This window comes from Phragmites australis, chromosome 4, assembly GCF_958298935.1.
Source record: "Phragmites australis chromosome 4, lpPhrAust1.1, whole genome shotgun sequence".
NCBI lineage: Eukaryota > Viridiplantae > Streptophyta > Magnoliopsida > Poales > Poaceae > Phragmites > Phragmites australis.
The window spans coordinates 28,785,907-28,808,336 of NC_084924.1; positions in this window are offsets into that span (position 1 = coordinate 28,785,907).

Here is a 22,430-nt window from a genome sequence, read left to right on the forward strand (position 1 = left end):
AATTTGCATGGAATTGTTGGTTCCAATTCCACCGTTTGTTCCAATTTCTGAGAGGGTGGTTGCTGCTTAAGCCGCCGCGTCCCCAATCGATCCGGCTGAAGAGTGAGATGCCCTTCCTGGGCGACGCTGCTGCTCTACATGCGCTGTGCTTGGGGACAAATTGATTTCAGTCGCGTGCTGATCCTGGGGCCTGTTGGAATCAAGCACTCGATCGCTCCCTGATGCTCTCAATCGCTCAATGCTCGGCTGCGGAAACTGAACAAAATCCGGCAATTACGAAATGATGAATAATAGACACCACGTAAGAAACCGCTATTAGTAACAGCTGACCAAAACACATCACTATATATTATTAGTGATGGTTCCAGCGACAATACGTCACTAATGCATGACTTAGGCTGAGATCCATCACTAATGAGTAGGACTATTTCTGCACTGAGCAGCTCGATCAGATAGTGTCTGTCCACTGACTGCTTGGCACAAATGACGCTTTTTTGGCGATTCTATTTAAGACCAACCAAATCTTGTTGACTTGAAGTTGAGATTGTCCCTCGGCCTTTGAAGGTTTGCTTCTCCTTTTCTCCTCTTCTTGCTCATATATGGTGGATTCTCCTAAATCTTGATACGTATGGTTGTCCCCATTGGCATTTGAAGATTTGCATCCCCTTTACTCCTCATCTTGCTCATATTTGTTAGATTATAGGGTTTGAGTTAGAGTCCACAATTTCTCCTTCTTTCAAATCTTGATATGTTTATGGTGCAATTATGTTAATTATATTCCTAAAAGTGAATTTAGTTTGTGTAACCTATGTTTCTTGTTTGAGAGTGTTTGATTATAAATATAGTCCATAATGTGTCATCATTAGTGATGCGTTCGAAGTGAAGGTTATAGGACCCATCACTAATGATGGTTATCGCGCCGTCACTAATGTGTTGTTCTGACGTAGTGGACTGAAGATTACATGATTTGTACTACCTGAATCCTCACAGTTTTTCAGGGGTTTTCCATTCCTACTTATAAGCATAAGAGGTAACAAAATACATGAACCACGATCTGAAATCACCGCGTCATCCCACAACCTCAGATCGTGGTGATCATCCTGCTGCACGAGCGCACAACCCGCGCACTGCGCAGTGACTCCAGATTGAATCAAAAGGGAAAAATGGACTTCTAACTATCCTAATGACCCAAGAATGACTGAGTTTATTCAACATACCCCCTCCCCCCAAAATCCGTTGTTCCTAACATCTACAATATTGATTCTAGCTCGTAGGCTCTAAAACTTGATCCTCCCGAGGGGCTTCGTCAGTATGTCCACGAGCTGATCTTTAGTGCCAATGACTTCAACACTGATCTTCTCGGTCTCGAAACATTCACAGATGAAATGAAACCGTGTCTCTATATGCTTACTCTGATCATGGAAAACCAGATTCTTGCACAATTGGACCACTGGCCTGTTGTCCACATGAACTGTGGCAACTTTAGGCTCACTTCCTTTGAGTCCAGTGATCAATCATCTGATCCAAACTCCTTAGCACGTTGTTGTGCTTGCTGCTACATTCTCAGCTTCACAAGATGATAATGCCACCACACCTTGCTTCTATGATTGCCAAGTGATAGGACTTTGTCCAACAAAGAATAGCACACCAGATGTGCTCTTTCCGTCACCTATATCCTCAGCAAAATCTAAATCACTATATCCAATCAACTTGTTGTCAGTGTTAGGCTTGACATAGATGCATCCATGTGACACAGTACCAGCAATATAGCGCAAGAGATGTTTCACATCACTTAGATGTTCAGTTGTGGGAGCTTCCATGTATCTACTGACATACCCAACTGTATATGGAATATCTGGCCGAGTGTGCACCAGATATCGAAGGCTCCCCACTACACTTCTATAGAATGTAACATCTACAGAATGACTCTTACTGACCTTGCTCAATTTCAGTCGTGGTTCCATGGGTGCTTGCACTGGATTGCAATTTTGCATTCCTACCCTCTTAAGCAATTTCTTGGCGTAGGCTGACTGACAAAGAGTGATCTTGCTAGCTTGTTGCTCAACTTCAATGCCAAGATAGTAGTTGAGTAATCCCAAGTCACTCATGCTGAAGCATTCTTGCATTTGCTGCTTGAACTTGCCAATCTCCTCCATGTCTGCCCCGGTGACAATCAAGTCATCAACATAGACCCCTAGAAGTAGTCTTCCTATACCTTCACCACGTGTGTAGACTGTGTGCTCAAATGTATTCCTCTAGAAACCAACTGACAACAAGCTTGGCATTATAGGCCCTTGGGGCTTGCCGAAGACCATATAGTGCTTTATGCAAGCGATACACCTTGTGCTCTTCTTCACCTGTGCACACAAAACTGAGGGGGGGGGGGGGGTTGCACCACATATACTTCTTCTTGGAGATCTCCATTGAGGAAAGCAGTCTTAATATCGAGATGGTGAACTTCCCATCCCTTCTGAACTACTATGGCAAGAAGAATGTGCATAGAATCCAAACGGGCCACTGGAGCGAAGACCTTGTTGAAGTCGATGTCGGCGCGCTGTGCATATCCTTTTGCCATGAACCACACCTTGTGCCTGACGGTGTTGCCGAGTGCATCTTTCTTCAGTTTGTGCACCCACTTGAGCCCGATTGCCCATTGTCCATCTAACAATACAATGAGGGACCAAGTCCCATTTTCCTCTATTGACTTCATTTCCTCCACCATGGCAGCATGCCAGCTCTCATGCGGTTCAGCTTCAGAGAATGTCACCAGATCTTCTCCTGCAGCTAGATGGAGCTGGCAAATTTCCAAATGAGTGCAGATATTGTGTTTGCCTCCGGTGCAGTGTTTGTTGTCGATGCAGGAACACCCACTCCCCCTTGCTGATGTGCTGCAGATTTTTTGGAGAAGTTTGATGACCACACTGGATGCTCAACGGTGAACATCTGCGATGCATCTTAATCTTCATTTGTGCCCCAATACCAAGTTGCCTTTTCATCAAACACGGTGTCCCAAGTGATATGGACGCACCTCGTGTTCGGATCATACATCCTGTATTCTTTTGCACCTAGTTCATTGCCAATGAAAGCCATTGTCCTGCTGAGATAGTCCAACTTTTTTAGCCCCGGCTTCACCATCTTCACGTGCATGACGTAGTCGAACACCCTGAAGAAGCCAACATCAGGTTTCCGACCGTACTAGGCCTCATTCGGGATCTTGCCATCGACACTTCTTGTAAGTGACCAATTCAAGATGAATATGGCTGTGGACACTACTTTCCCCTAGAAGAAGCTCAGCACGCCTTTGGCCTTCAGCATGCTTCACACCATCCCGACGATGCTTTGGTTCCTCCTCTCCACCATGTTGTTTTGTTGCGGGGAGTATGACACCATGAGATGATGCGTCACTCCATGATACGTAGTGCTCAACAACGGTGGCCGCCGTGAATTCATCACCTCGGTCCATCCGAATTATGCGTAGCTTCCACCTGGATTCCAGCTCAGGGTTAGCTTGGAAACAACGGATCGTGTCCTCGACCTAGTCCTTTGTCACCAAGAGCACCAACCACATGTATCTACTAAAGTCATTGACAAGGAGAAGGAAGTGTCGCTTTCCACTCGAAGTTGGTGGCGAGATGGGGCCACAGAAGTCACCGTGAACCAACTCGAGAGGATCGACCCCCTAGTACAAAGATTGCTATGGAAATGAGTGGCGATGTTGCTTCCCAGCCAAACATGCGTCGCACAACTACTCAATGTGCTCGATCTCCAGCAGCCCGCAAACGATGCCTTCCCATGCCATCTTGTGGATCGTCTGGAAACTCCGGTGACCCAACCGCTTGTGCCATATCCATGTCGCACTATCATAGCGGGCTGATAAGTGCACCGGCTGAGCAAGCTGGAGCCTGTCGTGTACATGCGGTTGCTAGATCAGCGCACCTAGGCGAGAAGCTTGTTCTGGCGATCTCAAAATGTCATGACGCCGTCATGAGTGCAGTGCACGTGTCATGGCCATTCTCGTCGAGGCTGAGGATGTTGCTCTTGAGTCTCAGGATGAAGTACACATCGAGAAAGCACTGTGCTCACCATTGCGAAGGTTGAACAACACTGTTTCTTGTCCCCGAATCCCGAGGCCAGGCCAGCCATCCGCCACATGGCGCCATCCCGCGGAGTCTCTCCCGCAAGGTGAGAAAAGGTCAAGTCCCGGGAGAGGGCGCTCGGGGCCGCAGTCGGTGGCCCCCGAGTACCCCAGTTCCCTGATGATCCACAAAATCTAAGTACCGGGAAGAAAGTGCTCGGGAAGGTGTACGGTGGCCCCCGAGCACCCCAGTCCCCCGACGACCAGGAGAGCTAAGTACCGGGAGAAACATGCCCGGGGCCGCCGGCGGTGGCCCCTGGGCACCCAAGTATCCCGAGGACTCACCGAAGGAAGTTCCGGGAGAGAGTGCTCGGGGCTGCGTGCAGCAGCCCCCGAGCATTCGGTCCCCCGAGGATCCGTACAAGTGTGCCCGGGAGAGAGTGCTCGGGGAGGTGAACAGTACCTCCCGAGCACTCGGTTCCCCGAGGACAAGAAAGGGCGTTCTCGGGAGAGAGTGCTCGGGAAGGTGAACAGTACCCCCGAGCACTCGGTACCCCGACGACCCAGAAAGTCCCCTGGTGGAGGCCCCCAAGGTGCCCACCGATGAGGTGTCAACCAGTCAAAGGCCCGAGGCTGCATTTAAAGGGTGTGCGTGGCCTGTCATCTCCAACTGCTCCCGTCGCGCTCAGCGTCAGTTCCTGCCACGTTCTGGCAGAGAGGCGTGTGGTTATTAATTGCACGGGTCCTGTCCCGTGCCATCCGGCCCATCTCAGGATAACATCGTAAGGACCAAGGCGTTCCGTCTGCCATGCTGCTGTGGCAGGGGAACAAGACAGGGCGGGCACGCCAGGCCGCTCTGCGGCTACTCGGTGGGCCCTCTCCACGGCGCCCGTTGCCAAGGCATTTATTGTGATGGATGACCGGGCGTGTGCCGCTTTTTCCACCCCCGGTCACTTCGCCCAGAGAAAATGATGATGCCCATTCCATTTGTGGTGCCTTGGAGTTCGCGCCCTCCCGTGCGGGGCGTATCGCCATTGGCAGGTATTAGAAGGGGCCGGCGGCACAGCAGAAAAGAGAGGAACGGATAGAAGAACAAGAGAGGGGAAGACCAGAGAAGGCTGAGCCCAGTCCCAGCCGAAGAACAAGGAGCTCCAGGCTTTAGAATAGGAGATCCTCCTTATAACCAGCAACATCCTTGAGGGACTTCCTTGAGACATTCATAGAGTTCATACAGGAGTAGGGTGTTACGCCCCCGTGCGGCCCGATCCTGTCTAAATTCCGGTGCATTTACTTCTTCTTGCACTAGGCCACACCACCACCACCGGCCGTTGCATTCATTCCCATTTATTTCTCCGACGAACAGACTTAGGATCATCCCCCCGGCCGAATCTCTAAAAAGGGGTCTCTCGGGATCCCTACGACTGAAGTTAATCCTCCGATAGCTGGCGCGCCAGGTAGGGGGGAAGCATCCCTGAATCTGTTTGTTTGTTTTCTTCCGTAGAAAAAATAGCCGGTGGTCATCGCCTCCTGCGTTCTGGCTCCAGTTCCAGCGGGGAAATGCAGCCCCTCGCACAGGAGGCCCCAGCCGCTGCTGCGTCCCAGCAGCAGCCGCGATCTGCACGCGCGGCGTTCCCCTCCCAAGGGGACCAGGGCGCCGGGCCGAGCAGGGCCGCCGTCGCCGTCGCCGCCGTCGCCGGTGCACCATCCGACCCCCAGCCGGTGGTCGATACTCCTGCCGCCAGGTCTGCGTCTGAACAGCGCCAGGCGCCTCTCCGGCGTAGGCTCGCCTTCGGCGAGGCCAGCCCTGGGAGCGCGCTGCTTGCAGCGCACGCTCTCCTCAGACATCCACCTGTCCTGGCGACGGCGAAAACCCCAGAGGGCCGTTGGCTCCAGGAAGTCGCAGCCCTGGTCGGCACTGCTCGCCACCAGGTACTGGCCGAGAGTTCTCGTGCCACAACCCAGCGTGGCGCTGCCAGAACCGGCCCATCGTCGGGTAACGTTCGTTCCGACCGAGGGCCCCCCAGGCGGAGCATTCCCCCCCCCCCCCCCGCTCGCTTCCGGAGCCCACGACCTCCGCTTGCACCTCAATGAGCGGAGGGGCCTCAAAGACGCGCGCATCACTCTCGAGCGCCAGCGGGAGACCCGGCAGGAGGCCGAAGCTGAGGACCAGGCTTCCTTTTTGCCAGCCTATGATTGCCGGGGCTCCTCGGCTCGCCGGCGTTCACCGCCCAAGAATGCCACCCGTGCCACAGGGTACGGCACCGGCTGCCGTGCCTTCACTAGCGATCTCCGCCGGGTCAAATGGCCCTCCAAGTTCCGCCCCGAGCTGCCGGAGAAGTACGACGGGTCCATCGACCCCGTTGAGTTCCTCCAGATATACACCACTGCCGTCCAAGCGGCTGGTGGCAGCGAAAAGGTGATGGCTAACTATTTTCATGTTGCCTTGAGGGGCTCTGCCCGTTCTTGGCTCATGAACTTACCCCCAGGGTCTATTAGCTCCTGGGATGATCTTTGCCACCAGTTTGTGGCTAATTTCCAGGGCACGTTCATGCACCTCGGCCTGGAGTGCGACCTCCACGCCGTCAAGCAGCAGGAGGGGGAGACGCTGCGACGCTTTATTCAGCGCTTCAGCCAAGTCCGCAACACTATCCCGCGGATAACCCCCACGCTGTCATCGTTGCTTTCCGGCAGGGCGTCCGCGACAAGCGGATGCTCGAGAAGCTAGGCACGCATGAGGTTGAGACCACTGCGGAACTTTTTGCGCTGGCCGACAAGTGCGCCAAGGCGGCGGAGGCGCGGGCTTGGCACGCTTCACGCCCTGAGCGCCTCGCCGCCGATCAACCAAGTTCTTCCCGCTCCGACAGGCGGGAAAAGAAAAAGAGAAGGAGGCGCGAGGCTGTCCCCGTCGAGCCAACCCAGGGCCCCTCCCGTAGGCCGGCCCAAGAGCCCGACCGCCGGCAAGAACGCCGGGCGGCCACCGACAGACGGCCTGCGCCTGCGAGAGCCCCAGCCCGGGCCCCTCCTAGGGCTCCGGCTCCCGCAAGGGCTCCGACCCCCGCCCGGGCTCCCACTCCAGCAAGGGCCCCCGCCCCTGCGGGGCCCGAGCCAGGCAAATGGTGCCCAATCCACCAGACCAGATGGCATGACCTCACGGAGTGCCGTACGGTCAAGGGCCTAGTCGAGCAGCGCCAAAGGGAGCGCGACAACACAGAACTCGGCTTTCAGGAGCCCGAGTACACCGTCGCCTTCATCTACGGAGGCGCCTATACGCCTTCCTCACGGCGTGGCGTCAAGATCATGCGGCGTGAGGTATGCTCGGCACCCCCGAGCGAAGAGGCCATAAGGCCCCTGAAATGGTTGGATGCCCCGATCATGTTCAGTATGGCCGATCACCCCGCTAGTACTGCAGGCGTGGGGCGACTACCCTTGGTAGTGTCCCCCACCATCTGCAATGTAAGGGTCGGCAGGGTGCTGATCGACGGGGGCGCAGGCCTCAACCTCCTTTCCAAGGAGGCATTCGAGAAGCTGCAGGTGCCCTCCAGGCGCCTAAAGCCGTCGCTCCCGTTCTGCGGGGTGACACCCGGGCACTCCCTGTCCCTTGGGCAGGTTGAGCTGCCCGTGACTTTCGGGAGTCGAGATAACTTCCGCACGGAGAGCGTCGTCTTCGACGTCGTGGAGCTCCCCCTCCCCTACAATGCCATCCTCAGGCGCCCGGCGCTCGCTAGGTTCATGGTGGCTGCGCACTATGCGTACCTCACGGTCAAGATGCTGGGCCCAACAGGCCCCATCTCCGTGTCCGCTGACACCGGCGGTGCCGTCTCCTGCACCGAGCAGTCATACCTGGCCTTGGTCTCAGCTCAGGCCGAGGTCGAAGGCTGTCCAGGGGGCCTGGGACCCTCTTCATCCAAACCCCGACTCGCCGCCGACGCCTCCGTTCCTATGAAGGAGGTCGTGGTGGGCGAAGACGTCTCCCAGGTCATCCGAATCGGTGGTGACTTGGACGGTAAATAGGAAAGCGCGCTCGTCACCTTCCTCCGGGCTAACGTCGACGTGTTTGCATGGCAGCCGTCTGACATGTCCGGGATCCCTAGGGAGGTGATCGAGCACCACCTGGCTGTGCGTTCGGACGCACGCCCGGTGAAGCAGAAGGTCCGGCGGCAAGCGCATGAGCGCCATGAGTTCATCCGGGAGTAGGTCAGTAAGCTCCTTGACACTGGATTTATCCGAGAGGTCCTCCACCCCGAGTGGTTGGCAAACCCAGTTATCGTCCCGAAGGCCAACAGCAAGCTCCGCATGTGCGTGAACTACACCGATCTAAACAAGGCTTGCCCCAAAGATACTTTTCCTTTGCCCCGCATAGATCAAATTATAGATGCAACCGCGGGATGTGATCTTTTGTGTTTTTTAGATGCAAACTCTGGTTATCACCAGATTCGCATGGCCGTAGAGGTTGAAGGAAAAACTTCGTTTACCACTCCGGTGGGGACTTATTGCTATATGTCGATGCCTTTTGGTTTGCGCAACGCTGGGTCTTCTTTCCAGCACGCTATCCGCATCACCCTTGATTCGCAGGTTGGCCGCAATGTCGAGGCCTACATCGATGATCTCGTGGTCAAGTCCCGAGACCGCGCCACCCTGCTCGAAGACCTTGCCGAGACTTTCAATAGTCTCCGCACTACCCGCCTGAAGCTCAACCCCGAGAAATGTGTCTTTGGGGTACCTGCGGGCAAGCTCCTCGGTTTCTTGGTTTCCAGCCGAGGGATCGAGGTCAATCCAGAGAAGATCCGGGCCATCGAGTAGATGTGACCCCCGGCTCGACTCAAGGAGGTTCAGCGTCTCGCCGGCTGCATGGCGGCCCTCGGGCGCTTCATCTCCAAACTTGGGGAGCGGGGGCTCCCCCTCTTCAAGCTTCTGAAGAAGACCGGTTGTTTCGATTGGACGCCGGAGGCCGAGCAGGCCTTCTGTGATCTGACGAAGTATCTCACCTCACCACCCGTGCTGGTGGCCCCGTCCGAAGACGAGCCACTGCTACTCTACGTATCGGCCACCCGTCAGGTCGTAAGCATGGTACTGGTGGTGGAGTGCGATGAGTGCACGGGGTCAGGTGCTGGGTCCCAGCTCCCGGCCGCCCCCGGGCACTCCCCCGTCCTCGCGGCTCCCCCCGAGCAGGGGGTCGAGCCCGAGCACTTGGCTCCTCCCGAGCAGGGGGTCGAGCCCGAGCACTTGACTCCCCCCGAGCAGGGAGTCGAGTCCGAGCACTTGCCTCTTCCCGACCAGGGAGTAGAGCCCGAGCACCCGGTCAGCCCCGACCACGTCGCCGAGCCTGGGGGCTGTAGCAGGCCCTCGGGTGAGGCCGCAATCCGGGCCCGCCGGGTACAGCGACCGGTGTACTTCGTCAGTGAAGTCCTCCGGGAGGCAAAAACAAGGTACCCCCAGGCTCAGAAGCTGCTCTACGCCGTGCTCATCGCTTCCCGGAAGCTGCGCCACTACTTCCAAGCGCACAAGGTCTCGGTGGTTACCACGTACCCACTGGGGCCCATCCTCCGGAACCGAGAAGGCACTGGGTGTGTAGTCAAGTGGGCGGTGGAACTGGCGGAGTTTGACCTGCATTTTGTCAGTCGCCATGCGATCAAAAGCCAGGCACTCTCTGACTTCGTGGCAGAGTGGACGCCCGTCCCTGAGGTCGTCCCAGAAGAGATCTCTACATATCCCGGGCACGATGCACCCGGGTACTGGATCATGCATTTCGACGGTTCCCTCTCGCTGAAAGGCGTGGGGGCCGGAGTGGTTCTCACTTCCCCAACGGGTGAAGAACTCCGGTACGTCGTGCAGCTACAGTTCCGCGCATCCAACAACATGGCGGAATATGAGGGTCTCATCGCTGGCCTCCGAGCTGCGGTGGGCCTTGGGATTCATCGCCTCCTGGTCAAGGGAGACTCTCAGCTAGTGGTCAACCAGGTATCTAAAGAGTATCAGTGCACGGATCCTCAAATGGTGGCGTACGTGGCGGCAGTCAGGAAGCTGGAGAAGCGCTTCGACGGCCTGGAGCTGCGGTACATCCCGCACCGCGATAACACTCTGGCTGACGACCTCTCCCGCCTGGCCTCCTCCCGTGCGCGCGTCCCTGCCGGAGTCTTTGAAGAAAGACTCACACGGCCTTCCGTCCTGCCTGCCGAACAGGACGAAGGGGAAACCTCGAGCTTAATTTAGGGGACCCCGGCGACGCTCTCAGTGGGAAGCCCCGACAGGGTGTCGCCGTCCGGCGAGTGCGCTGCGCTTGCTGATTGTTCTCAAGATGCCTCATGGATGGACGAGATCCGAGGGTACTTGAAGGAAAAGTACCTCCCCGGGGATGAGGCTTCTGCCAAAAGAGTAGCTCGGCAGTCCAAACGCTATGCCATAGTAGATGGGGATCTCTACCGGCGTAGCGCAGTCGGCATTCTCCTGAAATGCATCACCCGGGTAGAAGGCGGCGAGCTTCTCGCTGAGATCCACGAGGGCGAGTGCGGTGGCCATACATCGTTCCGCACGTTGGTCGGGAAGGCCTTCCGGCAAGGTTTCTACTGGCCTACAGCCCTCTATAATGCTTCCGAGCTGGTCCGGCGCTGTAGAGTGTGCCAGTTCCACGCAAAGCAGATTCACCAGCCAGCTCAGGCTCTTCACACCATCCCCCTGTCATGGCCTTTCGCGGTCTGGGGGCTGGACATTCTGGGTCCATTCCTCCTAGCAATCGAGGGCTATGAGTACCTCTACGTCGCCATCGACAAGTTCACCAAATGGCCGGAGGCGGTCCCAGTCATCAAGGTGACCAAGAACACGGCGCTCCAGTTCATCCGCGGCATCACCAGTCGCTTTGGTGTCCCGAACCGGATCATCACCGACAACGGCACTCAGTTCACAAGTGCCCTGTTCGGGGACTACTGCGAAGACCTCGGCATCAAGCTCTGCTTCGCCTCTGTCGCTCATCCTCGGAGCAACGGGCAGGTCGAGCGCGCCAACGCGGAGATACTGAAGGGGCTCAAAACCCGGACCTACAACGTGCTTGCAAAGCACGGGAAAGGGTGGATTGACGAGCTGCCTGCCGTGCTATGGGCCAACCGGACCACGCCAAGTCGCGCTACCGGGGAGACTCCTTTCTTCCTCGTGTACGGCGCTGAGGTGGTCCTCCCCTCCGAGCTCACTCTAGGCTCCCCTCGGGTGCATGCCTACTCGAGCAGGAGCAGCAGAGGCGCGGCGACATCGATTATTTGGAAGAGCGCCAGCAGCGTGCCGCCGTCCGAGCAACCCGCTACCAGCAAAGCCTGCGGTGCTACCATCAGCGCCACGTCCGGGCCCGGTCTCTCGAGGTGGGGGATCTAGTTCTCCGACGCGTCCAGTCGCGCGAAGGAAGGAATAAGTTGTCCCCTATGTGGGGAAGGCCCCTTTACCGTGATTGGTATCCCGCGAGAAGGCTCTTTCCGGTTGGCAGCAGAAGATGGACAGCCGCTCCCTAACCCGTGGAACATCGAGCACCTGCGCAAGTTCTTCCCGTAGATGGCCATGCTCGCGGCTCAGGTCAACCAAGCCGGGGGCTTCCCCCCGCCCAAGTTGACAGGGGGCTACCACTAACTGGGTAAGTCACCCAACCTTGTAAAAAAAAATTGTCAATACAGTATGAATATCGATGTGCAATCCTTATGTCAAATTTCATTTTTCTGGATTCCATATGTTTAATCTTTCTGGTGAGATGCTCGATTGTGCGAGAAAAGTTCGCTCTCTCATTTTCCCCGCTGATAAAAGAATCCCGATCGGTATGCGCGCGGGCAGTTGCTGCTGACTTACGTCTGATATGGTAGGCAGTGGCGTTCGGTGTCGTGACAGGCTCCCAGGCACTATTGAGTCCCTGGGGTTCTCGGGTAATCCTATCGCTCGAGCCGCTCGAGTAGTCTGGAGCCTAGGCCCCAGGGGCGGGCTGTCGGTGCTCGGTCTGGTCTGTCATACCCGGGCGCCACCGAACCATAGGACCTCTGGGTTATACCTCTGCCTGCTCTTGTCTGCCGGTCTGGGTATTCGAGAGGTCTTGGGTCAAAAACGAGAGTAGTCTATAATGAGTACCGCACTAACAGAGCGCACCAAGCAAAGAGTCTCTCTATTTTTTCTCAAGTCACAGATCGACACTCAAAAGCAAAAACAGCTCAACCGCGAGGGTCTCCGTGCCCAGGTCGCTGCTCGGCCCCAAGGGTCCTCGGGTGGTCCTACCGCTCAGGCATGAGTGGTCGGGATCGCCTGATCCCAGGCTCCTCATGTGCCCCCTGGTGCTCGGGCGCCCCGGCCGTGAGAACCGATTTCCCGGGCACCCCGAGCTCGGAGCGCGTGCCCCTCCTGGATCGGTTGGCCAAAAGGCTGACAGCTGTCTGGTGAGTGGTTAAATTCAGACGAATTTACATTCACTAATATTTTGTTCCCGAGTCGTCCTCGGGGGCCCTCGTACTCTAATCTGCTTGATGAGATGGTCTCCTCGCGCACAAAACCCTACCGCGTGTCCACTTTTTTCTAGAACGACAGAACGGTCCGTAGAAAGGTGTACCGTGCGTACGGTAATGTCGGATCGAAGTCTTTCATGGTGGTCATGGTGTTCGGTCCGCTTATAGGGCCCTGAGCACTACCGAGTCCCTGGGGTTCTCGGGTAATCCTATTGCTCGAGCCGCTCGAGTAGTCCGGAGCCTAGGCCCCAGGGACGGGCTGTCGGTGCTCGGTCCGGTCCATCCTAAGCCCAGGCACCACCGAACCATGGGGACTCTTGGTTGCATTCCCGCCCGCACGTGTCTCTAGTCTGCTGGCTGAGTGGTCGCAAGGTGAAAAAGTGTTCACCGGTCATGGCGTGCTCCGTGCTGGATCGATCTATCTCCCGAGCAAGGAAGTTTGCGCCTTTGTCTTTTGACTTAGCCGTTGCGCACTCGCGAGGGCTCCGGGGCTGAACGCACCGAGAAGGACGGTCGGGGCGATTTCGTTCTCGGGGAAGGAAAGGTCGGGGTCGGTCCGACTGAGTACTCCTTGGGGCATCAAGTAAAAACAGCAAAAACTTCATCAAGCACTCAGAAGAATACCGGAGTTGCGACCCCAAAGAAAGGCCTTCATTATATTCACAAAAAGGACAGCTATTCTGAGGGATCACTCCCATATTTACATCAAGTAAAAAAAGAAAAGAAGAAGAAAAAACTACTACAAAAGCCTAGTCGGAGTCGGAGCCTTCGCTGTTGCTCCTCGGGACTGGGGGCGGCGGCGCCTCCCGCGTGAAACCGGCCACCACCGCGGCGGCGGTGCTCCGAACTGCCTCCCGGGCGGCCTCCTCCTCAGCTTCAACCACCCTTTCCTGAGCTGGCTCCAGCGGGAAGTTTGGGTCCCGGCTCCGGTTGCAAGCCAGGACGTGTTCGGCCACTGCCTGGGCCAAGCCACGCCCCTCCCGGGCGGCGAGTTCCTGGACAGCCTGGGGTAGCGCCTCGAGGTGCTCACATACCTTCTGGAAGCCTAGGGCGAACCGGTCGGGGCCCGCCCCCTTCTCCTCCACGAGAAGTTGCCCGAGCTCGGCCACCCTCACAGACCGCTGCATCCGCCGGAGGACGTCCTCTAGCATCAGCTGCAGGCTGGCCCATTCGACCGAGGTGGCCTCGAGCTCCTCCGTCGCGGTCCGCAGCCGCTCCTCGAGCCTCTGGCCCCTGGCCGCACTGGCAAAGCCAGCGCCGGGTGCCTGGCCCTCAGCCAGCTTCACCTGCCCCGCCAGGATGGATAGGGCCTGCTCGCGGGCAGCCAGCTCTGCCTCGGACTTGGCGGCCCGCTCCTCCCTAGCAGCAGCGGCTGCCACCGCCTCGGCAGCCTCCGCCTCCCGGCGGGCCAGCAGATCCTCCCGGGCGCCCAAGTCCGCCGCCGTTATCTCGGCGTCGGTCTCCCGGATCACGACGTCCTCCTCCCGGCATTGGAGCTCCCCTTCAACGTGCTGGAGCTCCTCTGCCCAGTATTGGAGCTCAGCGCGGGTCCGGTCGACCTCGTCCTTCTGACGGGCTAGGTCCGCCTGGAGGGCCTCTGCTGCCCTCTCGCGGTTCACGGCTGCCTCCTCCTGCTCCTGCGCCTGCCTCTCCATGGCGAGGGCCCCGGCAGCCTACTGCCGCGATACCTCGGCCAGGCAGGCGGCGTCTTCTCGCTCCCGCGCGACCTCTGCACGGGCGTCTTCCAGAGTCTTCCGCTCCCGCACGACCTCCGCGCGGGCCTCCTCCAAGGCCTTTCGCCCCTCCTCCATAGCGCGCTGATCGTCCTCGTTGGCGGTGCGCACCGCGGCAAGGCGGGAGTCGAAAACACGCCAAACCACGGTAAGCTGCGCTCTCTCTATGGCCAGCGCGGCACGCTCCGCCTCCCGCTGCACCATCTCCCCCGCTACGGCCGCCTCCAACCGCCCGATCACCTCCCGGGCGCTGCCAAGCACGACCGGGGGAGGGTCGGCGGGTTGGCTGGGCAGCGGCTGGGCGCTGGGTCCCCTGCGAGCCTCCCCCGGGGGGCTCGGGGTCCCTGAAAATTGCCACGCGGTCACCCACCCCGCGCTCGGCGCGCTCAGGGCGGGCTCGGACGGCGCCGAACGCTCGGGCGGCGGCTGCGTTTCTGTCTCGACCGCCGCGTCCGCCGTCCCCGGCTCCACCGCCCCCGCTAGCCCTGGCTCTGTCACCGCGCTCGCCAGCCCTGGCTCCGCCGGTGCACCCGGCTCGGGCGCGCTTGGCTCGCGGGCTGGCGCTGGCCTCGGTGCCTCTGACCGCCCTGGTTCTCGGCGGCGCTCGTAGGCGGCCTGCAAGAGAAGAATGGGATCAAAACTCAGAATTTAGTCCAGGCAAAGCACGCCCAGGAAAGAATGGAGGACGAAACTTACGTGGCTGTGGGTCTTCGGTACTGCCACCTTGCTGCCGGAATCCTGAACTCCGGGCTAGATGGCGTTGGCCCGGAGTCCTCCCTCCTTCTCTTCCGCCGGGAGCTCTGCGGGGCTGCCACGTGGTCTCCGGGCGCCGAATCGGGCCCAAGCAGACCAAAGTGCGGTTCCAGAACCGCAGATGCCGCCCCCGCCGACGACCCCGCGCTGGACGACTGGCCGTCCCGGCTTCCCCCCTCGCCTGGCAACAGCAACGGCGAGGACTCCGGTATAGGAATAAAGAGCCAGGGGTGCTTTCCCCGGTCCTTAGGCGCCGTCGCCGCCCCGCTGCCGGTGGTGCCTCCTCCTCCGGTGTGGCGGCTGCTGCCCGCAGCAGCCCTACTGCTGGCCTGCGGCTCGCCGCTTGCGGTGCCTAGGCCACCAGTCTGCGCTGGATCGCTTGTGGCCTCCTCGCCGGCCGCCTCATCCACCTCGGGGGTCTCGATGGTCTCGGGACTCCGGCGCCCCGGCTGGTCGACCAGCCCCTGGGCGTCGAACTCTGGCAGCTTCGCCTGAATTGCCACCCGGTCAGGATTGGCGCAAGCGCCATCTCTTTCCACGGGAGCTCCGCCCAGCTCAGGTCATCCACCCCGGTCACCACCCGAAGCATGCCCCTTAACTCCAGCATGCCCAGGTCCCAATCCGCGCCGATCTGGGTCCGGGTGATGTCCTCGGGGCCGGTGTAAAGCCAGCAAGGCCGGGCCCGCTCCCGCAGGGGCGCCAGGCGACGACGCTGGAAGTCCGCCACCACCATCACCGAAGTGAGCCCGGCCTCGCGCAGGAACTCGATGCGCTCCAGGACCAGCTCCAGCCGCGCGTTCATCGGCGGCGGCACCTCCCAGGTCGCCTTCTGGGGTTCCACCGCCACCTCCGGCAAGGTCAGACAGTCGTGGGGGTCAACATCGACGTAGAACCAGTCGCACCGCCATTCCTCCCATTTGCTTCGCAGCACCTGGGGAATTTATCGCTCCCCCAGGCCGTCCCGCAGCCGGAAGCTGCAGCAGCCAGCGACGTCTGCTGTGGAGAAGCCCCTCTTCTTCCCGGCCGACCGCAGCGCGAAGAAGTGCCGGAAAAGCGTCACCGACGGCGGCACCCCCATGAACATCTCGCAGAAGTGGGCGAAGACTGCCAGGATGACGACGGAGTTGGGGCTGAGATGCACCAACTGGATCCCGTAGGTGTTGAGGATCTGGAGGAAGAACGTTGAGAACGGCGGCACCAGCCCGGCCGCCACGAAGGAGGTGAAGAGGACAATGCGCCCCGGGCGGTTTGTCACCGGCGGGATGCTCGCCAGCGTCACCACCAAGGCCCCCTGCTGGCCTTCGGGGACTAGCAACTTCCGAATCTTCCCCGCCGCCTCCTCGTTCAACAGGCGGGACTCTGGCAGCACCCCGTCGGGAATCCTGTCGCGGCGGCTTCCTCCTGCTCTTGGTATTTCGTCGGGGCGGGGGATGATCTGGACGGTGGAGAAGGGAAGGTGCTCTGATCACCTAAGGAGAGTCTAGGGCTCAGGAGTGCAAGGAGAGCAGGGGCTAGATCACGAGATGGCGTAAAGAGGGGGGCGGTTCGCTCCCCTCCTCCTTTTATACCCCAGGGAAATTCAAACGTCGCCCGCCGCAGCACACTCGGCAGGACGGTTTCATCGATCGACGCAACCGCCAGGCGAGTCTCCCACGGGTCGTGCGGTGTCAGCGGTTTCCAGGCGTATTTTCCTCGATTTGTGTGGCTACCACGCGTGCCGCCTGCCCTGTCGTCGTGTGCCGCCTGTCCCGTTGTCACACCCTTCAGGAGTTGTGTGGACGCGCGTCCATTCGGTTTCCCGTTGGGTCGTCCGGAAGACCTGAACCAGAGGGGCCACCTCTGGAAGCTCGCCACATGGCGTCGGTATCGGCCTCGGTCTCGTTGGCGACGAAGGGCCCATCCGCAGTCTCTGGGCCATTGCCTGCCAATGGGCCCGGGGGCTACTGTCGGTGTATCAGGAACCGGGGGTCCCCGAATCCCGAGGCCAGGCTAGCCATCTGCCACATGGCGTCATCCCGCGGAGTCTCTCCCGCAAGGTGAGAAAAGGTCAAGTCCCGGGAGAGGGCGCTCGGGGTCGCAGTCGGTGGCCCCCGAGTACCCCAGTTCCCCGATGATCCACGAAATCTAAGTACCGGGAAGAAAGTGCTCGGGAAGGTGTACGGTGGCCCCCGAGCACCCCAGTCCCCCGACGACCAGGAGAGCTAAGTACCGGGAGAAACATGCCCGGGGCTGCTGGCGGTGGCCCCTGGGCACCCAAGTATCTTGAGGACTCACCGAAGGAAGTTCCGGGAGAGAGTGCTCGGGGCTGCGTGCAGCAGCCCCCGAGCACTCGGTCCCCCGAGGATCCGTACAAGTGTGCCCGGGAGAGAGTGCTCGGGGAGGTGAATAGTACCTCCCGAGCACTCGGTTCCCCGAGGACAAGAAAGGGCGTTCTCGGAAGAGAGTGCTCGGGGAGGTGAACAGTACCCCCGAGCACTCGGTACCCCCGAGCACTCGGTACCCCGACGACCCAGAAAGTCCCCTGGTGGAGGCCCTCGAGGTGCCCACCGATGAGGTGTCAACCAGTCAAAGGCCCGAGGCCGCATTTAAAGGGCGTGCGTGGCCTGTCACCTCCAACTGCTCCCGTCGCGCTCAGCGTCAGTTCCTGCCACGTTCTGGCAGAGAGACGTGGGGTTATTAATTGCACGGGTCCCGTCCCGTGCCATCCGGCCCATCTCAGGATAACGTCGTAAGGACCAAGGCGTTCCGTCTGCCGCGCTGCTGTGGCAGGGGAACAAGACAGGGCGGGCACGCCGGGCCGCTCTGCGGCTGCCCGGTGGGCCCTCTCCACGGCGCCCGTTGCTAGGGCATTTATTGTGACGGATGACCGGGCGTGTGCCGCTTTTTCCACCCCCGGTCACTTCGCCCAGAGGAAATGATGATGCCCATTCCATTTGTGGTGCCTTGGAGTTCGTGCCCTCCTGTGCGGGGCGTATCGCCGTTGGTAGGTATTAGAAGGGGCCGGCGGCACATCAGAAAAGAGAGGAACGGATAGAAAAACAAGAGAGGGGAAGACCAGAGAAGGCTGAGCCCAGTCCCAGCCGAAGAACAAGGAGCTCCAGGCTTTAGAATAGGAGATCCTCCTTATAACCAGCAACATCCTTGAGGGACTTCCTCGAGACATTCATAGAGTTCATACAGGAGTAGGGTGTTACGCTCCCGTGCGGCCCAAACCTGTCTAAATTCCGGTGCATTTACTTCTTCTTGCACTAGGCCACACCACCACCACCGGCCGTTGCATTCATTCCTATTTATTTCTCTGACGAATAGACTCAGGATCATCCCCCCGGTCGAATCTCTAAAAAGGGGTCTCTCGGGATCCCTGCGACTGGAGTTAATCCTCCGACAGCTGGCGCGCCAGGTAGGGGGGAAGCATCCCTGAATCTGTTTGTTTATTTTCTTCTGCAGAAAAAATGGCTGGTGGTCATCGCCTCCTGCGTTCTGGCTCCAGTTCCAGCGGGGAAATGCAGCCCCTCGCACAGGAGGCCCCAGCCGCTGCTGCGTCCCAGCAGCAGCCGCGATCTGCACGTGTGGCGTTCCCTTCCCAAGGGGACCAGGGCGCCGGGCCCAGCAGGGCCGCTGCCGCCGTCGCCGGTGCACCATCCGACCCCTAGCCGGTGGTCGAAACTCCTGCCGCCAGGTCCGCGTCTGGACAGCGCCAGGCGCCTCTCCGGCGTAGGCTCGCCTTCGGCGATGCCAGCCCCGGGAGCGCGCTGCTTGCAGCGCACGCTCTCCTCAGACATCCGCCTGTCCAGGCGACAGCGAAAACCCCGGAGGGCCGTTGGCTCCAGGAAGTCGCAGCCCTGGTCGGCACTGCCAGCCGCCAGGTACTGGCCGAGAGTTCTCGCGCCACAACCCAGCGTGGCGCCGCCAGAACCGGCCCATCGTCGGGTAACGTTTGTTCTGGCCGGGCCCCCCCAGGTGGAGCGTTCCCCCCCTCCCCCACTCGCTTCCGGAGCCCACGACCTCCGCTTGCACCTCAATGAGCGGAGGGGCCTCGAAGACGCGCGCGTCACTCTCGAGCGCCAGCGGAAGACCCGGCAGGAGGCCGAAGCTGAGGACCAGGCTTCCTCTTTGCCGGCCTATGATCGCCGGGGCTCCCTGGCTTGCCGGCGTTCACCGCCCAAGAATGCCACCCGCGCCACAGGGTACGGCACCGGCTGCCGTGCCTTCACTAGCGAGCTCCGCCGGGTCAAATGGCCCTCCAAGTTCCGCCCCGAGCTGCCGGAGAAGTACGACGGGTCTATCGACCCCGTTGAGTTCCTCCAGATATACACCGTCCAAGCGCCTGAGGTCATTTGGTGCTTAGTCAGGGCTCTCCCTCGTCGCCAGTTGCTGTAGGAGCTACTGTCACCAAAACCGAAGGAATTGCCATGATCACGCCATTTTGAGCGCATGACCCACTCCTCGTCGGTGAGCAGTAGTTTGTCGCTGCCGCCGTCCTCCTCACCATCGAGCTCGAACCGACCTTCAGCGGCCCTGACACGACTGGTTAGATCTTCAATAGTAAGAATGTTGAGGTCCCCCATACTCTCAATGGAGACCGCCAACTGGGAGTAGTGGCGCGGCAGTACGCGGAGGAACTTGAGGACATCGCTCTTCTCATAGATTTCCTCGCTGTGGACTAATAGGTTGCTAAGAAGACCAGTCAGTCGCATGGCAAAGTCGTCAACACGCTCGCCGTCCTTGAACTTGAGCTGCTCAAACTCCTTGCGGAGTGTCTGGGCCTTGGCCTGACACAAACTATCAGCGCCCATGCACATGGTCTTGAGTGTGTCCCAGGCCACCTTTGCTATCTTCTTCACGGCGAGCATACCAAACGGAACTGCTCGGAGAATAGCCTTCAGCGCCATTCGAATCCTGATACTCCTGATACTCCGCGACGGCCGTCTCCACCGCGTTTCACAAGCCTTGTGCTTATAGAATTACTCACATCAGGAGCGCCCAGTCCCCGTAATTTGTATAGGTGAGCACGGGGAATGAGGTCATCAGCCCTGCCTCTCTTGCAGAGCGGGGTGCAGCAGCCGGGTCGGACGGCGCGATCACCACCACCACAGCTTGGTTCTCCGATGCCAATTGTTGGAATCAAGCACTCGATCACTCAGACGCTCGGCTGCGGAAACTGAACAAAATCCGGTAGTTGCGAAATGATGAACAGTAGAGTGAAGAATAGACAATTTGCGCTGCTTGAATCCTCGTAGCTTTTGGGGGTTTTCCATTCCTACTTATAAGCGAACGAGGTAACAAAATACATGCACCACGATCCGAAATCACCGCGCCATCCCATGGCCTCAGATCGTGGCGACCATCCTGTTTCACGAGCGCACAATCCGCGCACTGCGCAGCGACTCCAGGCTGAATCAAAACGGGAGAAATGGACTCCTAACTATCCTAGCGACCCAGGAACAACTGAGTTTATTCGACAGGGCCGTGTGCCTATGGTGATGGAGTGTCGTTGTTCTGCTCTTTGGAATGCCTCGTCGAGTAGCCATGAGTCGTTGAAGGGTGGGGGACACGGCAAGGCTCATGGGGCTGCTGCAGGCTTGCAGCCGTTGCTGCTTCTCGCAGCATGCATCGCACAGGTTATGGTGTTGCCTGGTTGTGCAGATTCTGTGGATTTCTTGAGTTCTTTGGCTCACCAGTCACCACCGAGAGCGGCACTTCGGATGAGGCTGCCTTGATGTATGGAATGATGCACACGTCTCGATCTCGCAACGGCAGAGAGTATGCTCTGCAGGTACTGATCAAGCTTGCCAAGGTCTCTGATCATGGTCTGCGAAGCACCCTAGCAAGTCTCTGCTTCCATCAAACACCAAGGAATGCAGTGCTCTGGGGATGTTTCATGCCTGATAGGACATGCTGTTTTCGCCTGCTATGCACTTAACTAAGAACATTTCCTTAGCTTGAAGAGCTGTGGGTTTAACTCAATGCGCCGCACTTAAGTTGCCGGTTTGCTTGATGATGACATAGAACATCATGAAGCGATCTTTCCAATGAAAATCCTGATTTAATGCCCTGCTACTAATCATATAATCTCATCAGGTGTTCTGGTGACATCTTTTACTGGTATGGACTAGACAAGGCCAATACCCGAACAGATCGGTCGCTTTTCGCAGGAGCAAGTGTATGGAGGTCCGTTCGAACATGTGCTTTCTCTTTTACCTTTTTTTGTTTCGTGGAACTTCTTATGTTTGTGCACCAGCTACAATTTTTAAGTTGTGTAGCTAAGGTGGTACTACTCGGTCTCAATTACTCTTTTAACTGAAAATAGAAGTACAACAAATGAACTCCTAAAAGGAAAAGGAGATAAATTTCTTGATCCATTCATAGAACTTTAAACGATCACAAAGTTGTGTTTCATTTAGTACTTCAGGAATAATACATGTTATCATATGGAATACGTAGTATAATTTGGTAAACTAAGAATTAGCATGTACCCCAACTTTGCGCACAGTCACAAGCCACAACTGATATTTCCCTCCAAAATTTTCAAACTTTCTTGTGTCATTTACCTAGATAGATATGGATGATTGATCATATGTACCGGATCGTCATATACAATTGTGAGCAATTAAGTATTGTGTTGCAAATCACTTTGTTTGATATCTTAGATGACCATCGAATGCTATAAGTTGTTTCACAGTCAATATTACTTGTTTCATATTACGTTATCTATGGATAGTAAATGCAAACAACATCTCATAACAGCTCATATTAAAGAGAGGGGAAAGAACATGTTATTAGTTCTGATGAACTTTGGTAAAAGTATGCTTGTTCTGTACTTGTATGTCTTTACTAGCATATAACTTTGCAAGTAACTATGACCAAAAGTAGAAATAACCGTGCCATTTGAAATCAATGGTGTTGCTACTTTAATCAGTGCATCATCATTACTCTGATCAGATCAATATGTTATCTGCTCTAAGATCATAGTGCTTTTCATGTGTTAATTCCTGCTTTGTTGCATTAAGAATTTCTTAACAGAGAAGTATTTTTTTGTGTGGTGCCTTTTTTGATCTAGGATTTCTAGACCTAATTTTTTTCCCATAAACTAGCATGTTATGATTGCTCTTTTTCTCATGGGATCCCAATTTTTAGGTAGCCAACTTGCCATCCTAAATGAAAGCCTTTCAATTGTTAGTTCATGGGCACTTTAGCAAGAGATAAATGTAGAAATCTGTTAGCTTTCAAAATAAAATAGTTGAACGGGCACTTTAAGAATCTCTCCAAAGAAAAGGAAAAATCATGGAAGTTCCTTCATGCACCTTTAATTTTCCTCCTTTTCTTTTGCAGCAAGGAAGATGATGTGGGCTCCCTTACCCACTTAACAAGCAGGGATCTTCGCATAATCTTGCAGCTCTTTATAAT